The sequence below is a fragment of the Crocodylus porosus genome, unplaced genomic scaffold (assembly GCF_001723895.1).
Source record: "Crocodylus porosus isolate Cpor-Errol unplaced genomic scaffold, CroPor_comp1, whole genome shotgun sequence".
In the NCBI taxonomy this organism is placed as follows: domain Eukaryota; kingdom Metazoa; phylum Chordata; order Crocodylia; family Crocodylidae; genus Crocodylus; species Crocodylus porosus.
The window spans coordinates 33557861-33580255 of NW_017728943.1; the positions used below are offsets into that span (position 1 = coordinate 33557861).

The 22395-nt window shown below is 42.6% G+C and overlaps 1 protein-coding gene and 1 long non-coding RNA gene across 2 annotated transcripts in view; one reads left to right on the forward strand and one right to left on the reverse strand.

Moving 5' to 3' along the window:
• Positions 1-1234, reverse strand: part of LOC109319515 — a 22356-nt gene extending 21122 nt beyond the window's left edge. The window contains exon 1 of the long non-coding RNA XR_002103526.1: positions 1179-1234. This is a non-coding gene — a long non-coding RNA (uncharacterized LOC109319515). The remainder of the gene's footprint in view (positions 1-1178) is intronic.
• The window catches only part of MACROD2 (MACRO domain containing 2), a 1470564-nt gene that overhangs the window by 1136342 nt on the left and 311827 nt on the right, over positions 1-22395 (forward strand). The window lies entirely within an intron of this gene.

Here is a 22395-nt window from a genome sequence, read left to right on the forward strand (position 1 = left end):
TCCCTCAAGGATGGCCTCCTTAATAAACTTTTCTAGGATCTTCCCCAGGATAGAAGTCAGGCTAATGGGCCTGTAGTTAGCCAGATCCACTTTCCTCCCTTTCTTGAAGATTGGCACCACATTGGCCTTCTTCCAGTCTTCGGGCACTACACCAGAGTGCCAGGAATTTTCAAAGATCCATGCCAGGGGCTGGGCTATGATGCTTGCTATCTTCTTGAGTACCCTGAGGTGTAGATTGTCAGGGCCAGCTGACTTGAAAGTATACAGCTTCTCAAGGTGTTCCTTCATGAGGTCAGCATTGATGGAGGGCAGGGGATCTCCCTCACCTGGACCTCCCTGTCTCATAATGGGCATGGGTGTCCCACGGGACTGATGAAAGACAGACATAAAGTACCCATTTAATAGGTTGGCTTTTTCCTGGGCGTCAGTTGTCCCATCTGGTTCAGCTGGGGTCCAATGTTGCCCTTGCTTTTCCTCCGGCTCCCCACATATCTGAAAAAGGACTATTTATTGTCCTTGATGCTCGAAGCTAGTTGGAGTTCAGTTGCAGCCTTGGCTTTCCTGGTTCACGCCCTGCGGGACTGTACTAGTGCAGAATATTCCTCCTTGGAGGTGAATCCCATCCTCCATCCTTTATAGGCCTTTCACGAAAGCTGAACCCACATCTTAAATACACTTAAAGGACCTCCTAGAGAGCTCTGCGCTTGCTGCCATTGGGATCCTGCTGTCACTGCCAGGCCCCCGCAGCTACTGCCATGCTCCCACCGCTGCTGTGCTTTGCCATCACCAGTGGAAACATGCTTCCCCCCAGCCACTGGGGGCACTGCGTTCATGAACACAGATGGTGTTCATGAACACAGTGCCTTATTCGTGGATTTCGCAATTCGTGGGGGTTACAAGAATGTTTCCCCCATGAATGGCGAGGGTCTCCTGTATATAGTCCAAATGATTTCAAGTTAAGCTCAAGTATAAATGTTTCCAGGATTAGGTCTACCCTATACTGCTGTTTTTCAGGCTTACTGATCATAATGGTCTTGTATAGATATTCAATTTCTCCTGCAGGAGTTGATGCTTTTCTAGGAGAAACTATGAGTGTACAGAAGTTCAGGCTTTTTCTCCCATAGTGAAAAGGCTTCTCCAGGAGAAAATTAACCTAGGAATAAACAATGTTAAATCACTTCCTTCTGGGACAGCAAATGTCTATGCATGCTGTGGCTTCTCTCAAAAGAAAACATAGCTTTCAGCCCCTCCCTTCTTCTCCTTCCTTCCCTCTCCTCCCCCCCCACAGGAAACAGTGTGTCACTGGACTTTGCTGCTCCAGCAGGGAGCAGAACTCCCCCTTCACAATCCCCACTTTATGCTCCAGGGAAACACAGGCTGGCCATGGGCAATCTGGATCAGCCAATCAGGGCTGCCACATTCATTGCTGCCATCTGTCATCAGGCAGACTAAGGGATCCTGTAGAGTACGCTGAGATATGTGCACAGGGGCCCCTCCTGGCTACAGAATGTTAGCACTGCAAGCTCTCTACTCTTCAGAAGCTCAGTAGTTGAATGTCTGTACACATGGTTCTGGGTAGGTGTTACTACCAGGAACGTAAATTGGGAGAATTATTGAAGAGTATTTGAATGTGTGTACACAGCCAATGTTCAAACTAAAAATTCATAGTAAAAACTGGAGTGAAAATAAAAGCAAATATAATTATTTTAAATGCTCCCAGGAGTAGTGGAAAGTGTACTTAGCAATGTTCTGATCAAAGGCAAAATTCAAATGTGAATGTGAATAACAAGCTATGAAAATTGAGGACAATTCTCATGTTTATCCTAGGTAGCTAGAGCAATTACTGTGGAGCCTCTATTATTGGCTGAGAAATCCCATAAGACTTTCAACTAAATAAGAGTAACATCAACAGTGGGTAACTACTGATGTAGCACTCATGCCAACATTATGTTTCGAAAGGTAACAAAAACTTTATAGACTGGAGTTTTTATTTTATAGTAAAAGGTATTGCTCTTCTGTTTAAAGTTCTCTCCAGTGAGAATTACTGGCTGTAGCCAGTGATTTTGGGAAGCTCATTTTCCATCAGGCTTAAACACACAAGCTATAATTTGCCATAAATATAAGTTTCATCTGTGTGCATGTGTAAATCTGGTTCAGTGTACCTACAGGTTGGACTAAAGGTTTCAGATGCACAGAATAAAATTTGGTATGTCGCTATGCCTCATAGGCATACCTCCCATGGTAGCTAATTTTTGCATACCCTTCAAGAATCAGTCCTTCATCTGATACTATTTAGTACCTTTATTAACGATCTGCAAGAAAACATAAAATAATTTCTTGTAAAATTTACAGATGAGACTACAAATTTGTGGAGGGAGAAATTTTAATAGAGGGAAAGTCTGTTATGCAGAATGATCTGAATAATTTGGTCAGGCGAGCTTATATGAACATGAATTTTAGTATAGTCACATGGACTGTTGCACATAGGAACAAAGAATGTAGATCAAATGTACAGATGTGGGTCACTGAAAAAGGTAACAATAAATAAGAAGTGAAACTTGAGTTTCTAGTGCAGTGGTGCATGGGTGACATTATTTATACAAAGTTTCATCCACTTCTAGGTCCAGATTCTCATCTACTAAGAGACGCATGTAGATTGAGGTGCCCAAGTACAATTCTATAACATCTTCCTTGGAATTCCTGAAAAACATAATACAAATCCTTGCTGCTTTTTGTGACTCATTTTAAAGCTAAGAGGATGGTGTGTTACAAACGCAGATGAATTAAAGGGTTTTCAGGCCTCGAACAGAGTGGAACAGAATTTCATGCTGGCACCAAAGGCCACTTAGATGCCTAACATGTGGAACAGAATCTGGTCTCTGGTGTGCACACTCTGCAGTGGATGTTGAAAAACTAGAACCTTATCTATTTGGTTTCCAAAACACTGGGAATTGTCAGAGACCTCTGAGATTTTATTTCCTGCTTTATAAACTATTATTGTTTCTTGCCTTGATTTTTTTCAGGTCAGTTATTTTAGTAGCTTGAGATGACTGAAAAATGACTAAGAAGAAAATGCAAATTTAGGAATAATTTTGGATCCCTCATTACTAGTAACACTTTGATTTATTTCCTAAGATTTTAATCAAATAGTTCCACCTAAAAGTCAGCATTTCGTTCAGTAACAGAAGCCCTTAAGTATTTTTCATGTGTGTGACAAAGCGACAAGTGAGTTCCTCAAGAACTTTGGGGAATCTACCCAAATAACTATAGTCATATAATAGTGAATATGCTGAAAACTTTGTCAGAAAAAAACTTTAGGTAAGAGCCAGGGGAGAAAGGAAGGGACACAAATCAGAAGCTTTGGAAAGACAAATGGTGCTTGATGGAAACTTGAGAGGAGTGCCAAAATGTAATATGAGCAGCCAACGGATTTGTGAAGGATATGTTGATGTCTGAAGAGAAAAGGCAGAGAAAGGACAATAGCCTGGAGTTTACAGATAAACACATGGGAACCTGAGCAATTATTATCAGAAAAAAGCTTGACGTTTTAACTATCTTTCATTAAAGCAAAGTAAGGGAAATTTAGGAGTGCATTGTCATAGCTGGTTACCCTTTCTGTCCTAAATACATTTACTGTTAGTAAAGGGCTTTTTTTTTTGCTCTGTATACTGCATGCTGTGTGAGTACATATCAGTGTGACAGCACTAAACTAATATGAATATTTAACAGTTTGACAAAATGCGTAATAAAAAAAAATCAACATAGCTACAGTAATTAACCTTTTTAATTTTAATCAGTACTTAAAGTGCCTAATGGCAATTTTACTTAAAATCAAATTATCTTATAATCTGTTAAAATGTCTCCTCCTGTATATACCTGCATCATTGGAGCTACCTGTTATTCAGCCTCACACATTACTCTAAGACTTAACCTCACGTTACAAAGGGAGCGCATGAAATTGTGCTATGTTTTCTATATTGCTTTTCCTCAGTAGATCTTCAAGCGCTTTATAAAGGATGTGAGTATCACCGTCCCCATTTTACAGATGGAGGCACAGAGTGGTCAAGTGACATAGCCAAAGTCATTTTACAAGCTGTAGCAGAGCTGATAATAGGTCTTATGATTTCTTGTTGTTTTTCAAAGAAGACAACATGTGCCAGTTTTATCTGCAGATAGCTTATTTAGTTTCAAACGTTGCCATTCAAAATCAATAGGAATTAGGTACTAGATCTGCTTACAGACTTCTGTAAATTTTACTTTAGGTACAAGGGGTTCCCTAATTCCTTTGAAGATCTGGCTCAGAAGAATTAAGGAAGTAAAACTAGATTTCTCCCGCACAACATCATTACCTAAATTATAGCTTCTTCTGTATAGCACAGGATTAAAAGAATTCAGACATTTAAAATGAACTAAATTCCCTTTTTTAAAAAAAGAACCAAAAAACTCAAAAGAAATGAAGAGCTGCTTTCAGTATTCTGTACTTTTCTACCATAGGAATTGACCTGACTAACTCTAACCCATCTGAAATGGAGCAGCAAACTCTCTTGACCCATGCAAGAGAAAACATAGGGTCCAGTTCTGTTAAGTAAAGAAGGAAATGATTGTCTACTACTATATTTTGTTTTAGATGCTTCCATTTGAAAGCATATCTCGTCAAGCAGATAAAACCTGATTCTTGCCACTCTTCCTTATACTGAACCATACTTGCTATTATGAGCATTCCAATAGCAGTCTGTAGAGCATCATGGCAAGGGTTGGTAGAGGTATCCTAAAGATTTAGGATTATTAATATTTAAAAAAAAAATTCTAGGACTCCTGGCACAGGTTCATTTAAAGGCGCCATGGGATCTTACTACTGAGCCCAACAGTCGTGCTTCCTGCCATACCACACATGCATGGCAGGAGATGTGACTGTGAGATCAGGGATCAGATCCCAATCATGCCCCAAAAGGGCAAATGGAAACTTGCCAGTGCCAGGGGAGCCCAGGATTGAGGGCACTGACAAGTTGAAAGCTGAGTGCCCATAGCTTGGCATTATCTGGTATAGTCCCAGGCAGACCCTGATATGTTCCTGACTTCAGGATCGACAGTCAGGTGATTTTCACTTCCGGCCCAAAAACTGCACTTGGGCTGGTTCAAGACCCAGGTGAGATTCCAGTCCTAGGACTGAATATTAGGTGATTTTTAGCAGCAGCCTTAAGGCAGTCTTAGACAAGGTGCCATACAAACCAGCCATAAAAACATTCCACATATAACAAGGAGAATTTATTTTTGGCTAAGTGCCTTAAGTCTGGGACACTAGTAGCACCCTTGCCTTTCATGCCATGATTAAGGTGTTAATTGTGGCATACATGTAATGTGTAGTGGGTCCCTAGGAAGGAGCCCTTCAGATATTAAGTATTTAAACAGAGCATTTTAACAGTGGTGAATCTTTTCACAGTGGGCACTGCATTGAGACAAAGAACCACATAATTCTTATCCGTATTTTAGCACAAGTCATATCCCTCCTTGTCATTCTTTTTGATTGCTTATGGGGGCAGTGGGAATTGTTATTTTATTTATACAGTTGGAAAGCAGCTGGTCACATTGAGTAGCAAGTGAGATTAAATAAGAATAGACCTAGAAAGCCTTTCATTCAAGCTCTGCTCTGGAGCTCTTTATTGAGAATCATGGTGGGGAAACAGACATTGCCTGGTCTCCTATATGCCACCATGAATATTTTTACACTGGCACGAATGGTGAGCTAAAGGAGGTTGCTATGCTTTGTCAGTTAAGTACATCACAGGAAAATTGGTGACACAACAACACATTTGCTTGCATGTTGGGTAGCAGAGAAATTTCTGCAGGGAATTTCCTTGCACTTGTATCTGCATTCTGACCTGGAGCATGCATCTGAAAATAGGGAAGGGAGGCTACTATGGGGATCTCTGCTTAAAGGATTCCCCTGCTTCTCAACATGGGGCAGAGAGGAGTGGGGCGGCACTCCTCATGGGAGGTACGTGACAGAGACGGGGTTCTTCAGAGCCTTTTCAAAACTTATTGCAATACACAAATAATATTATTGGGAATGACTTAGGTCCTACTTGCATAAAGCCATGGAATGAAAGGAGAGAATATGCTAAAATGTATATATTCAGTATTAATAGAGTCAATATTAATTTAGGCTTTGTCAGTTTTTCATTAAATACTGTACAAAAATAAAACATCAGTTCTGCTTTTAAGAATAAATAATAAATGAAAAAATCTTTTGTATGAGCTGCTTTCACATGTATATAATAGATTATAGACTATTTTATTTGTTCCAAATGGTATCTTTTTTATAGACCTGAAAGGACATAATCTAGATTTGAAGGAGACTCTCCTTTCTAATCAAGACAATAAAAAAGTAAGTTTTATTAGATGATCACTGATTAAACCTCTTTAACCCACCACTTACTTATAGGTTCTCATCTTATTTTAGAACTTCTCTTACAAAGTCTAAATTACTGTAAGTGATTTTCCTTTTTTTGTTAAACAATGGGAGAAAATAGCTAACTAGTGTCAACAGTTCACATTCCTGAACATCCCTGCTCCATGAATTCATGCCATGGGCTTCTAGTTCTATAATTAATACAGACACGTGTTTGTAGGTTTTTCAATCTAAAGATAGATTATATAGTTGCAGACACACAAAGTCTGTTCTGGACTCCATTGTATACATTCATTGACATGCCTTTAAAGTTGTCCAGGTTGACATTTGTTGAGTAGAAAGATAAAAACCTATTTTGTTTTGTGTGTGGGTGTGGGTGTTGGGGGGGAGGGTTCAGATCAAATCCACCTGTTGTCTGTTTTCATACCAATACCAGTGTGATTCTGTTTCTAGTAAGAGCAGGCCATTATAAACAGTACACTTTATTTCAGTAATCTACCTTTTCTCTACACACTATACTTTCTATAATAAGTAATTCTCTCACATTTTCCATGGTTAGAGACATACTTCAGCCTTGCTGCCCAGCAAGGGATATCTTGCCTAGAAGATGACTTCTATGAAATAATACTGAGATCCTGTTGTTCATTCAAAAAAACAAACAGACTTTTTTTTTTTGCAGGATTAACAACATTTTAAATGGCGTGAAGAAAAGCAAAGCCACATAAATCATAGGATTGTAGTATCGCAGGGAAGTGGGGCTGGAAGAGATCTCACAAGGTCATCTAGTTCAGCCCCCTGCTCAAGGCAGGATCATCCCTGATTAAACCATTGCAGCCAAGGGTCTGTCTCACCTGCTTTTGAAAGGTTCCAAGCATGGAGATTCCAGTTTCTCTGTATAGCCTGTTCCAGGGCTCGACCAACCTCACAGAAAATTCCTCCTAACTTCCAGGCGAAATCCCCCCGGCGTGAGGCTGTTGCTCCTAGTCCTGTCCCTTACAGCCACGAAGAAAAAAGCCCATCTCTGTTCCTTTGTATCACTGCCCTTCAGGTATTTGAAGACTTTTACCAGATCCCTCCTCAGTCTTCTCTTCTCCAGGCTAAATAACCCTAGTTCTTTCAGTCTTTCCTCCTAAGTCTTGCCTCCAAGGCCCCTAATAATTTTTGTTGCTCTGCTTTGGACTCTTTCCAAACTATCCACATCCTTCTTGGAGTGTGGGGCTCAAAACTTGACACAGTACTCCAGGTAAGGCCTCACCAGTGCTGGATAAAAAAATGTTAGATGTTTAGCTAACACAAAATGGGGTGCCAACTTCAAAGTGCTCAGAACCACCTCACTTGCAATAGTATATGCACCAGCAGAATATGGTGCTCCTGTCTGGTCCAGAAGTTGTCACACAAAAAGCTTGACACTCATAACAGGTTGTACAACTTATGCACACACAATATGCTTATACTCTCAGGCATTAGGCCAAGTGATATAAGAAGACAGATCCTAATATCATTCCTGGCAGTAGTGGCAAGAGATGATGAAAGTCACCTCCTCCATCAGCTATTAACTGAAGAGCTGAACAGATGGAGGTTTAAGTCATAAACCATTTCTACATGAAGGCCACAAGCTCCTGGCAGACACTGGGTGTGCTGAACCAAATCTGTGGACAGCCTCAGAGTGGGCCTTCTGCTGGGAAGGGTAAGACCTATTCCTACACTGTTTTATACCAACATCAAATGAGTTCCCCACTGGGCACAACCTTGACAGAGAAGCGTGGGTCAAGCTGAACAGACTGAGATCTGGATATGGATGTTTCAAAACAACACTTGACAAGTTGAACGTAGTGGACAGCCCTCTGTGTGAATGTGGTACAGCACAGCACTTAATCAAAAGTTGCAATCTCTGCAAATGCCCAGATGGGGTAGATGGAATCCACACACTGAGCAACAATACCAGACAGTGGCTCATAGCTTTGGAAGTTGATATCCCATGCCAATCAAGAGACAGAGTGCTAAATAGAGTGGCAGAATCACTTCACCTTGATTAGGTGATATTCCTGTTAATACAACCCAGGATGCTGCTGCCTTTTACTGCAACAAGAGTACACTGTTGGCTCATAGTCAGCTTGCCCACCATAATCCCCAGGTCCCTCTCTGAAGTGCTGCAACCACGCCAGTCATTCCCCAGTCTGTATTAATCATGTTACACCAATCAGCAGGACTTAATTTTTATCTCACTTTGCTGAGATACAACTCCATTAACGTCAAGGGAAAGTGTCTTGAGTCAAACAAACACAAAGCAAAAATCAGCAATCAGTCCTCTTACTAAAATCTTAATTGGTATTGTAAACCAGAGGAGAGCAGTAAACCTTATTAGGGATCTACAACACAATTTACATAATTTCCAACGAAAGATTAAAACAACTGGGATTATTTAACCTGAAGAAGAGATGACAAAGTTAGTCATCCACCTGAAGACTAATAGCAGTCATCAGATATGTGAAGGGTGGCTACGGGTGGTCATACATTATTCCTTATGGCCACATGGGATGGGACAAGTAGTAATGGGCTTTAAGTGCATCAAGGAATATTTAAGTTGGATATTAGGAAGAACTTTCTAACTCTGATAGTGGTTAAGCACTGGAACAGTATTATCTAGACAGATTGTAGTGTTTCCATCATCAGAAGTTTTTAAGAACAGGAAAAACTTTTTTTTAGGAATGGTTTAGACAGGGATGATCCTGCCTTGAGTAGGTAGCTAAGAGAGGATCTGTGGTCCTTTCCAGCCTTTATTTTACTGATTCTGTGAGTCTATGATTTCCTATTATCAACAGGAAAAAGTTAGGCTGAGTATGCTTCATACCTCCTGCTCTTTGTTCATAAGATTTACAGTTACACTAATTATGTAGGCTTAAAAAATAGTAGCTTTTCAAAATGACCAGCTTTTCAAAATGACTGATTGTTGAGTTTCCAACATGAAACATTTCAAAGGGTGAATACTATGCTGTTTCACAAAATTAGTACTTAAGTTGTTCCAGAAAGCAGAGGCATCCAAATTCACTAGTCACTTGAAAATATTGGTCAATGTTATTCTTGCTTTGATTGTGATGTTAGAAGATAAAAGTTCTTTTTTAGGAGTAGAATAATAATTCAATAAATAAAACTGAAAAATATGCAACATATTCACTGAAACAGTTACATTTGACAAGCAACCCCCCCCAACATTGACTAAAATCATGCAAATGTGTTACATTTCTCTCCAAGGAGCTGTACTCTGTGTTTCAGAACACTTCCTTCCCTTCTACAACACTGCAGTGTATTTACTCCTATGTATCCTTTCTGCCTCTGCCTAGGAAACATCTGAAACTCCAGAAAATAGCTGTTTTAGCTGAAATTGCTAAATTCCCTCTGATCTTTTATCAGAATTCTCACCATCTTTCCCAGCTTCATAGAAATTGCTTGCAGGCAGGAAGGTCAGTATCTTTTCTTGTGATCTTTCATCAGCTCTGTAAGTCTTTTGCCATGATCTGGCTGCAGCTAATAACACCTGAAACTGTGTTCGTGTCAGATAACACAAACTTATTGGGACGCACACTTGTGCTTGCTTAGGTGGAGTTACAAAGAAACAGCAGCTAAATGCTCCCATCTGAATGAGTCTCAGATTTAGATTTAGTATTCCACCCATTTTTATTGTCTGCCCTGATTGAGTAAAATACAAGCATACCTAAAGTTCAGCTCATGCTTTCCTAGATCAGTGACTTGTAGAGTCATAGTATCATTCTTGTCTCTAATCCAAAAGATTATTTCAGTGATGGTAAGGTAATTCATCTACAACTATACCATAATGAAGTATTTTATATTAGCACTAGTAAATTGCCCATTAAGAATGATGGGAAGGGGCGAGGGGAGATGGGTGGAGATAGAGCGCCACCACCCTTCACCCTGTGTCAGTGCCACCTCCCAGGAGCGGGGGAAGGGGAAAACTGCACCCTGTGTCAGCGCCACCCACCACCCCACGCTGCTGCTACTCCGTGTCTGGCCCCATGTCACCCCTCCCCAGCTCCACGTCCTGCCCCAGGACACCCCCCTGACTGGTCCACATCCAGCCCTGCGCCTGTCCATATGTAACCCCCCGTACTCCGTGTCCAGCCCCGTACCTCCTTTCCTCCCCCCCACTCCACGTCTGCCTGGCCTGCTCCGCTGGTGCCCCGCTTGTCATTCTTGAGCAACATTCTTGATGCAGCCCTGGCTGGAGCCATGCCCCACAAGGAGCTATGGCCCCAAGAGCATTACGGGCAGACAGTTGCACACAAACAGATGGACTAAGCCCTTTATATGTAGAGAATCTTTTATTATAATCTTCTTAGTGTATTTATTTGAATCTAAGATGAGGTTTTTCCCTTCAGTCAACATAGGGGGAAAAATCCTTGTCTTAGATTTGGGTATTGGCCCAGGCTCATCCTGGATGCTATACCTGAGCTACCCTCTGTTTTGGGCTAGGATGTCTCATCTGATAGGGGAGGGGACTAACCCCAGGAGGAGCATGGGGGTGGCCTGCAATTGTGTGGGAGTAATGTGGGAGACCCACGTGTACTGTTCAGGGATCACAGGGGGACTATGCAGCCTGCCCCTCCTCAGCTGTGCCATCCTTCTTATCTGGCTCTGGTCCCTCCAGACCCAGCTCAGCCCATCACTTCTCCCTGGCAAGGCTTGGCTGGGGCTGCTGCTGACTTCCTCAAAGCTGGAACTCAGCTACAGACAAAGGGAAGTGGTGGGGAGGGGAGCAGCAGGGAGTAGGGGGCAGGCATGGGAGGGTTTCAGACACAGGCACAAGGAGGAGCAGGCTGCAGATGGGAGCAGGGAGTGGGAAGCAGGGGGCAGGTGGCAGGCAGAGGTATGAAAGGGTAGGGGGAGCAGACACTGGGGGAGACAAGTGGCAGAGTGGACAGGCAATAAGTAAGTAGGGACAGGCATTGTGAGGGAACGGGTAGGGGGGGATAAGGGGTGGGGGTCTGTGCCCTCACCCCCACCACTGCTTTCCCCATCACAGCAGTGGGGAAGACAAATTTAAGAGGATCTTCCACTAATTTAATTCTGTTCTTGGAAAACTATAACACATGTATACTTTTCCATGGATAGAATCTAATTATTGAGGGGGCGGGGTTGTCTTAAGTTCAAGCTTGTCTTGGATTCAGGTAATTCAGTAGATCTGCCTGTTTGCACTTGTCTAGTGTGCATGTGGTGATGCTAGGATATGAAGTAGTTTTGATTGGATTTTAATATAGGTATCCTAGGAGATGCCCTTGGCTCCTTAAGAGTTACAGTATATATTATTAAAGTTGTGGTTTGGAAGAGATCATGCAGGTCCCAATTATTTTCTGTAGATGTCTCTCCAGCTTCTATTCACAGCTCCAAGACTCAGGCATTTTATAAAGAAAAATAAAGAACACAGGATCCATTTCTTTTTTCTTTGCTTTCAGGAAACATGCAGATATTTAGGTGGGGAGGGGGTTAAGGAAGCATTGTACCAGCCAGAACTAAATTTAAATCTATTAATTTGAACTCCTTGCTCTGGAAATGGATTTTTTTTTTTTTTTTGGTGCTTTTTCACTTCATGCCAGGGGTTCTGAATCATGGTTTAAGACCATATGGTTTCAGTTTAGCTTAGCTCTAACTTCTACTTGATAGCATCCTATTTTTATTGAGATGATTTTTTTCAAGGAGTGGGGCATGTCTCTTATCTTTAAATATAAGACCTATTAGGCTTCTTTAACTGCATTTGGGTTGCAAGTGTGTTTTTATTCTGTATTTTTCTAGGCATTCTATCTGGAATATATAATGAGTGGAGCTACATACTCTCAAATTGGTAGCAGTCAAGAAATCTTTCTAAGTTAGTGTATTCAGACTTAACCAGGGTTTGTACTTATCCCTTGTTTTACAAGTTTACCTTTTTATTTCTTACTTGATGGTCATTATTTCAGAGAAAAATATTTTGATGTGGTTTGAAGGGGATTACATCAGGTTTGTTGACCTTCAGCAGCATTTTCCAGACTCACAAAAAGCAGTTGAACTCACTCTGGGGGAAAATTGATCCTACCCTATAGCTAACCATCATGCTTCATAGAGTGCTACTGCTGCAGCTTCGCTTCTTGTTGCTCTGAAACCTGGAGACTGAATTAGGCACATCTACTAATACTACCAGCTCACGATGAAAACATCTTATATTGTGCTGTCCATCACAGTCAGTATCTTGTTCTTTCTGTATTTCTGGTTCTTTCTCTGTCACTTCAGAAGCGTATAGACTAATAACAATCAGATTATAATGAGATGATTTCTTTGTGCATTTAGACTGTTAGGTGAACTCAATCAAGCAACTTGTGTTCCACAATCTGGTCAATTTTGACATGGGCACACCCAGGATTTTAGAAAGTGGAGTATGGGAGCGGTGACCTGCACTGTAGGAGTGGCTTGCACCCTGGCTTCCAACCCCTCCTTCTTCACTAGGGTAGGCAGACCATGCCACAGGAGCAGCAGTGGGGGACTTTAAATCTCTCTCAAGCAGGTAAGAATCTTCCCAGTCTCCTAGAGCAAGTCCTGTCCTTCTCCATCTTGGCACAACCCAGCTGGAGTGGCCAGGAGCATCTCTGGAACTCCCCCTCCCCTCCACCACATCCCTTGGGGACCTGGAGACAGTAGCAGCAGTGGACGGTAGAGTGGGAGAGGAAAGAAGAGGGGAGGGGAACTGCTGTGCTGCTGAGCATGGAAGGGATAAGGAGGGGGATCCTTACTAGCTTCACAGACTGAAAAAAAAAGGCCACATTGCTCTGCTCCCACAGGCTGCATCCAGATGAATGCAGCCGTGTGGTCTGTGGCATTGCAAACACATCTGCAGCACCACATACTGCACATTCTGATGTTTTCTGTGCTTCAAGGGAGCGCTGCTCTGCTTTTATTTTCTGCAGGGGTTTTTTTGGCCCTTGGATATTCAGGGGTCAAAAAAAACCTGTGGGGAAAAAAAAATGGAGCAGTGCACGCAATGGCACCATGTGCCACTCCAAAGCGGAGTCCTGCTTCCCGAGATGCACTGCAGCTGCTGGCCAGGCTCTGCACAGCAGAATCATTGCTGTTGCAGCCCCAAGAGGCCCCCAGGGCCCCAGGTAAGGCTGCTGGGGCCAGCCCAGTGCTCCCTTACCCCACCCAGGGGTACTACTTGTCCCTGGGGAACCAAATGTCCACACTCATGTGGACGCAGCCACAGTGTGGTTGACTGAAAAGGGGTTCATCTGCACCACTGCAGCCCCCCAGATCTGCTCCTGAATATAGCAGGCTTTATTATTTAATGTATTAGTTTTCTTTTGCAAATATACTCAAGACAAAAGTCATCCAGTGCTGTTTACAGTTGCATAAACTAGATGGGCATATGTATGTGCAGCCTTTGTTCTGATAAATCTCTTTCAAATAAGTTATCCTCCAGCCTGGCACTTAAAGAATTTTTTTTAAAAAACAACCAAAAGTGAGTTCTTGTTCTGTCCTGTTTTCAGAGAGCAGGCTCCTAAAAACAGGAAGTTTCAAGGTTTTACTATGCAAGTAAATGGACAAGCTGTGGGGATGTGACTGCAACCATGTTTTGATGTAGTGCTGACTCCATGGCATCTCTCTTTCTTTCAGAGGGAACATGGAATGCATAAGATATAGGAAGGGAAGACTGTGACTAGTAAACCTATAGTCCATAAGTAAAAAGACATATCCCACAGAGGCAGCATGTTTTGGGGATGTGGCTCATGCTTGCAGCTTGGAGATTGTCTCCATCTTGATTTCTAATGGAATTCTTTGTTGCAGAGAACGATTTAATGCCACTTTATAAGTTTCATACAGGTGTGGTGAATCTGATCTGTAACTGACACAATGGGCACATCTACATATGCTATAAATTTGAAGTAGGCTTACTATGCAGTAAAAACAGTGCTTAGTGAGCCTATCCGGGTGCATGTGTTCCCTCTTGGGAGCAGATTTGGTCCCAGTAGGGGCAGCCTGGTACAGGGCTGTTCCTAACCTACTCTGCCCCCATACAGCAGCCAGGAGAAGTTCCAGACTCCCCCCTGGTGCTAGCCCAGGGGCTGGCAAGGGGCTTAGGATGGTCCCAGTGGGCATGGGGTCAGGAGAGCTCTGCTGGCTGCAGTAGCATCTCTCTTCTGGCCCTTTGCACATTGGGAGGGGACCTGATGTGCATGGGGCCAGGAGAGAACTGCCCCTGAAGAGCTGTCCCTGAAGCAGGCAGAGCAATCCTAGCCCCATGCTGATCTGAACACACAGCTGCCAGCAAGCCCTCTGCTGCGCAGGGTGTCCCTGGGAGTTGCTGGGAGCTGTTTGGGATGTGCAGCAGCTGTGGGCAAGCCTCTTGCCAGGCATGGGGGGACAGAGCTAGCCAGCAACTACCCTGCTTGGCATGGAGCTGGCTGCTCTGGGGAGTGAGTTGGGGCTGGGAATCTAGCCCTTGCCTGTCTCCTGGAGTAGCCAGCTCTGTGCAGGGAGCTGGGACAGGGGGAAGAGAGCTCCTGGGGGGAGCTGAGGAGCTGAGCACCACCAGGAACAGAGAGCTCCCTCTCCCCTGTGGCCCCATGCTAGCTAGGCTGACTGAGAACAAATCTGCTCCTGGCCAGCATCTATATGTGTAATCTACTGCACAGTAAACCTTCTCAGCTAGACACCTATGTTGCTTTTACAAGCTTTTGAGGTAATTTCTGCCTGAGAGAAGGCACTCAGCAATGTTTAGATCTGAGCCTATATTAATACTGTTTTGTGAAATCACTAACTTGACTGTGCAAAATTAAAATGATTTCTGCTCATCTGTGTGGCTCCAGTTATTTCAACTGAGTTGTGCTGATTTGCATCAGTTGAAGACTTAGACCATAGGTTTACTAGATTATCCTGAGGACCAAATTCAGCATTGACCAGAATAGTGATGTATTCCCAAACACTTGAGTGCAGACATTTAGAGTAATTTGCACCAATCAGGCATTCAAAAATGTGCAGCGATAGTGTGCATTACACTAGTAGCTATTTTTTCAGTAGGGACAAAATTCGGCCCCTACTGTAAGAAAGTATAACTACTGAAGATTTCCAGGTTGAGTTTGGTGCAAGGAGTTTTTGCAGTAATGCAGGCACACATTAAAAGGTTGAAGATTGCTTTAGTTCACAGTCTCCATCAATGACTTTTCTTGCTGCATTAACTTTTTATGCCTAGATGAAATGTAAATTCTACCCTTTGTACACATCAACTTTCACCTAATTTCCCATTGGTCTGGCTTCTTGTTCTGGCTTTCCTTCCTAGGAGTTTACATTAGCATAACTCCTCTGGTTTCATAGGACTTATCAATGAGATTGAAGTCAGACAATTGATATGTAATTTTTACCACCACTAGGATCACAATGGAATTTGGGCCAGACATTTCCATAAGACTCACACCTGCTTTTTCCAGGCCACATTTAGCTGTTTTTTTCTTCTCATGTTTAATTCATATTTCTTATGGGAAAATATTTAGAGAGATCACACAGAGACTGAGGACAGGGAAGCCTAGTACAGTGTGAGGTTTTAAAAGCTGGACAAACATTTTTCCAAATGTTTTAGATTTTACAAAACGAGTTTGAGTTTTATGAAACCTTTTCCCCCTTGTAATTAAACCTGAGTCCATTTTCATAAGGATTCAATTAAAACTATATTTTTTCTGCATAAAAGGAAGACTGTGCTATGCAAACAGTATATAAACCAGGAAAGATTAAACTTTGCGTGCAACTCGCCCACCTCTTCTAAGATTTTGATTACTGACCATTGGTCCCTCTTTCTCTCACACATGGGGAAAATTATTGTCCTACAAAATAATATAGCATTTACAACATTTATTATACCATTCACTAGCCTAAATATTCAAAATGAACATATAAAAAGAAAAAACCCTTTGGCGATATAGGTATCATTCATGGTTTCCAGCATTGCCTCACTGGTACTTGATGTTACCTTAAGTTAATGCACTTTGGTCAAAGGCAACTATTTCTACATGAAAAAGAGCCCATGCTGTTTGTCAGCAAACATTTTCCTGGGTTAGTCTACTTTTAAGAGGTTGATAATGAAATATCATCACAAAGCAGTGAAAACAAGATGATATAATGTACCCAGTCTTAGGGACAAATCATTGTTAACTTAGGTATCAGTAACTTCAGTGAAGAAAAGATGGATTAATAAAAGACCAAGAAGGCAAGGACAGTTAATTCCTAGAAACAAATACATATAGGGCAGAAACAAAGATGTTATCACAGGTATGAGAAGTTAAGTTCTGATGACTGGATGCATCTCCATGAGATGCTATGATGGGCACAAACTGTGACACCGATGTTACTGTGCAGTAACAAAGAGCTACTGTGCAGTAGAGTCAGAAAAGACCCATGCATCACCAGGACTGCACATTAACAGTGGTTACTGCACTGTCATTTAGTACTTGCTTTAGCAGGTGCTTTAGCAAGTACTAAATGACTACACAGTAAAAACTGTGCAGTAGGGTGCCCACTGTGTATAACAACTCAGAAATGACATGGCTAATACATGGGACTAACACTCTGGAGATCTGGATTCCTTTCTTAGTCCTCTTACAGACTTTTGGGTGGTCTTAAATCATTTAATCTTAGTTTCAGTTTCTATATCACAACTGAAGGAAACAATATAGCCTTGAAAAAACCAAAAGGGTATCAAAAACCTTTAACTCAAAATCCATCCTGATTTAGGCACTTGTGTCTTAGAATCAGTAAACAGGGAGACACAAGGTCATTCCTCTTGTACGAGTGTTAGTGCACCTGGATTAGTAGCAGTGGGTCTGAGCCAGACTTCCCCCCAGCTGAGGCTTGGGAGAGACTGCTAGTTGAGTGGGCCATCTCAGCTTGGTTAGGGTAACCATGGGTGTGGTTCCTGCTGGGGACATCTGCTGTGAGCACTAGCTCTGATGTTTAGTGCAGGATGCCTGGTATTTAGTTCCTGGGTGGCTGGTCAGTTCTAATGCCTGTGGCTGTTGCTATAATCCCCTTCTAGATCTCCAGTTCATAACCTTGCTGCTGACTTTGACATTTTACTCTTGGCTTGTGTCCTGGCTGCTGACCTTTGGAGGATTCCTGTCTTTGGCTGGTATCCTCCTCTTTGCACTATTAGACGAGACTGCACACACTTTGGGCCTTTGCACTTAGAAAGCCTTGGAAACCAGAAACATAACTGCCATCATTCATATTTGTGAATGCAGTAGTAACCAGAAATCACTCCTTCTGCTTTGCCCCAGGGACCTGGCTGCCTCCCTACATTACTGATGGAAACAGGCCCCTAACTTGCTCAATGTATCTCTAGTTGGGAAGAAAGGCGTGATCCATGATAGACCTTCACAAATCATCTCAGCTTGGTATAGTGACAACTTGGATTAGTCCATACTGGGAAATACCTCCTGGCAACTTTCGCTGCTGCCAGCCAGGACAACAACCTGCTACAGTACTCTTTTGCTCACAAATTAAAATGTGTTAGCCAGGCATGCCTTCCTTTTCCATTGCAGGAAGATCTTGATCTCTCTGCTAATTTCCTGTGTGCAAAAGGATACGGATGGCTGTGCTTTCAAAAGTCTTTTTTTCTCTAGCTGCATGTCATAATCATGTCAAGTCATAAGCACTATGTCATAAGGAAATTACGCTCCTACAGGTAAGTGAATCTTGCACGGTTTGTTGTCAGAAATGGCAGGTGCTCTATATTGTCTGATAGCAAGCTGGATCTGTCATAATGCCTCTTGCTCTGTTGAACATCCAGTTAGAACATGCAGCTTAAAGAATCAAAAGCTAAACTTGCGGGTTGCAGATCCCCTGCCTCCCTGCCCCCCAAATATGGAAATAAACATCTTGTGGTGCCTTTAAGGTGCTCATTGTGGAAGAAAGCAAAAAAAAAAAAAAAAAATCAGGAGCAGATTGCTCAGCCTGTGGCTGAATTGATGCAAGCAATCTGTGCAAGATTTCTCCAGAGGTAAAATCTTGAGTCAGAGAACAGCTGGTTTTGCTGTTGCTGGGAAACACCGAGTGGCATGAAGAGCTGGAAATGCTTGAAGAAGCAGAGCCTGAGCTTTGCTCAGAAATTCCACAGAAATGACTGCTCTGTCCACTGCCCTTGTATCCTGCCCAGCCCTGTATTCTGTAACTGCCTCGTTACACCACGTGCCTTTTGCTACATAACATGGACTATGGGAAGCAGTTCATATTTAGATTCAGCCATCTTGTTGACTTGGTATAACTACGCAGCCATTCTGCTATTTCCAGATGCTTGACTTACCCCTAGGAGTGTCTTCTTCAAGTGTTTTGAAGTAAAAAATGGTAGATTAACTCAGAGGTATATCTTGTAGCCTCAAGAGGTTAAAGGGAAGCGCCGAATTGCTTTATCATATTCTATTTACTTATGAAGATTGTTGTTCCCTCCCTCATCTTTTCCTACCATGCAGATGTTTCCAAACAGTTGCACCATCTATCTGAAAGAAAGAGAAAAAAAATAGGGAAAGGAAGGAGACACGTGAACATAAAAAAATCTGACTTCTGCCCAATGCATATTGTTCATAGAGGTTGTCAGCACTTGTCTGCTAGTTGTCTACAATTAGCAGGCAGGATAATCTGCTTCACTGCTGCTTCTCCTTGGTGAGAAATGAAACAGGACCCTGTTTGGGTCGTTTTACTTTTCCTCCTGTTCCCTCCCCTATTTTGGTAGCAGGGTCTCCTCCTCTTCACTCCAACAGCTCTCCTACTGAAGTGTTTTTCAGCACCGTTATTTCTTTTTCGTTGCTAATTGTGATACTTTCAGCATAGCCCATGGCTGCAATATGCACATTAGCAAAGCAGCATCCTGATGCCTTCTAAAATGGAAGCGTTTCCATTTACTAGTATATGCAAATAACTGAGACAAATTTACCTGATTCCTATGGTTTCCAGTGGGTCTGGTGTCTTCTACAAAATGGAAGACTAAGGGGGCAAGGGACAAGGTTAAGTAAGTCATAATTATTTGTCTTTCCTTCTCTTTCCCTACTCCGTGTCTTCTTTCTCTCCATTGTATTATGAAGGACCTGATTTAGGAAAGAGGTTGCCAGCCTTCGTCTGGTATTAGTCCAGTATTATCAGACAGGACAATCTGCCCTTTTATAACCTTTAACTTTTGTTTGCCTTCTTGCTTTCTGGGAGGTGGCAGCACAAAGTTGGTTTTCTGGAATCTTCCACTTGATGGCAGAAGAGCAGGGACTCTGACAAAATGAATTACCAGTTGGTAATCTCTTTGTACACAGCATGTGGGCACAGCTTGTTTCTATTCAGCAAAATGCTGTAACATATGCAAGATAGAATTTTATGTTCTAGCCGTATCCTGGATTAGTTTCTCTTTGGGGTTTTTTTTTTTTTGTTTTTTGTTTTTTGCCTGTGAGCTAAACAGGATATTTAAAGCCTTTGGAGAATGACTCAAACGACACACAATTTTTCATGCCATTGAAAGCATATTCTAAACCTGCCATTCAGTCTCCAGAAACACCAGAACCCTTAAGATTTATGTGTGTGAAAACAGACCACATGTTGAAAGCCACTATCTTTGATTTCTTTACGACTATCTGGATCATTGTCATACACCCTATTCTCAGCCCTTCTGAAGAAAGCATCACTTTTATTTCCCATTAAAATACTTGCAGATTAAACTGGGAGCTTTTGAAAGACTTCCATGGGGAGCTGTGCCATTTTCTGAGAGGCTCTGAAAGTGCTTACTATGGAGCAGTGCCAGTGAGCAATGGCAGCTATGTTGTCTGCTTGCCTGAAATACATGATACTTCCTTTAGTTTTTCCTTGTATCTACATGACTGAAGTACATAGAGTTCAATATATTTTGGATGTTTCTGTAGCTGAGAAATTATTTCGCGTAGGCCTGCTGTACAGGCAAATGTCATTGTCACATCCACTCCTTTTCAAAAAAGACATTTCAGATGTGATTTTTTTCCCCCAATTTTTTTCAATATTCATTTAATTGCTAAACAATGACAGCATTGTTTCTGAAAACTAAACTGTATGGGCGTGTGTAGATGAAATGGGGGCCCTAAATGGAAGCGGTGGGTTTTAAAAAACACTGCTTCCATTTAGGGCTGATTAAACCCCCGTGTTGTGCACACATCCTGCTGACTTACCTGCCTCTCCACCGGGGAGGGGAGGGTGAGCTGCCAGTGGGCAGAGCAGTCCCTGGACTATGGTCGGGGGCTGGTGCTCCCCTCCACAGCAGCAGCAGCCTCCACCCCAGGCGGCACCCGCCCTCAGGCACCTGGCTTGGGCAGTCCCAGAGGCACCACAGCTGCAGAGGGAAGCACTGGGCCCCTGCGCAGCTCAGGCAGACAGGCTCTCATGGGGGGTGGGGGACACGGGGAGATCAGGCTAGGTGCTTTTCTTAGACAAAGCCTGCTTTCCCAGGCTGCTGCCACGCTGTGCCTGCAGGGCTTCCTGCAGAGCTGTGGAGCTGCATGGAACCTGGTGCTTTGCTCCACAGCTGTAGGGGCAGCAAACTAAAATTCCTCAAAGGAGTTTCAGTTTGCTATGCTCCAAGTCATTTAAGGTGCATTACACTACTGAATTTCCTACACTGGTGGGAATTAATGTGCAATACAATGCCAAGCTGTGCAAACACTGAAACCATTAAAGTGATGGAAAAGCATTTAGCCCACTTTACAGTGTTATGGACACATGCCTCTTGTTTCATCTACACACAGCCTGTTATACTGAAACACTGGTGATGTTGCCCCTAGTCTTCCAGACCAAACCCTCCTCACTGCCTTCTTTCTTGATCACTGAAGACATCCTCACCATTCTGCTTGCGTGTACAGCACCCAGCACAAGATCCTGCTCTAGGACTAGGGCTCTTATGTACTATGTTGAGGACAATAAAAATAATACAATATTATTAACAGGCTGTTGAAAATGGGTATATAAGGTCAGTAATATCTTTGGGTTTGTACTATGAGTTGTCATCTTGCTCTCTTAGGTATCTTACTGACCTTATACACTTCATCCTCACACACAACAATTTCACTTTTAATAACCAACACTTTCTCCAGACCATGGGGGCAGCTATGGGCACCAAAATGGCCCCACAGTATGCCAACCTTTTTATGAGTCACCTGGAAGAAGAATTCCTCAAGGACTGCACCCTTGGTATACATAAGGTATATTGATGACATCTGCATCATTTGGACTGAAAACCTGCAATCTCTGATTGAGTTCCATCAGAAATTCAACAATCATCATCCCTCCATCCGACTGTCTCTTCAATACTGAAGCACCAGCATGTCCTTTTCAGACACGATGATCAGTATCCAGAATGGTAAAATACAGAGACCATGTTATACAAGAAACCCACAGACCAACATACATATCTGCACAGAATCAGTAATTACCCTAAACACACCAAGGAAGCAGTGATATACAGCCAAGCTCTCAGATACCACTGAATTTGCACTGAGGAGAACACCTGGGATTGCCACCTTACTTATCTTAAAAGGGCTGTCACTCAACAAGGACAGTCCTCCAGAGAGATAGATCACACATTTGAAAGAGCCACCCAGATACCACTTGAAAAATTGCGGCAGTACAGAAGAAACCCCCCCACAAATAGCACACCACTAGTTATGATAGATCACCCCTCCCTTGAAGCCATATGGAAAATCCTCAAATAATTGCAACCCATACTAGAAGGAGACACTATTCTTAAAGAGATCTTCCCAGAACCACCCACCCTAACCTTCAAACAAACACTAAACCTTGCTAACCTCATCACCAGAAGCAAACTTCCTAAGGCCCAGAACACACCAAATGGTTCCAGACCATGCCATGACAACAAATGCAAAACCTGTCAACACATCTTCACCACCCCCACAATTACTACACCCTGCAACAGAGCCATCAGCATTCCCAGATCTTAC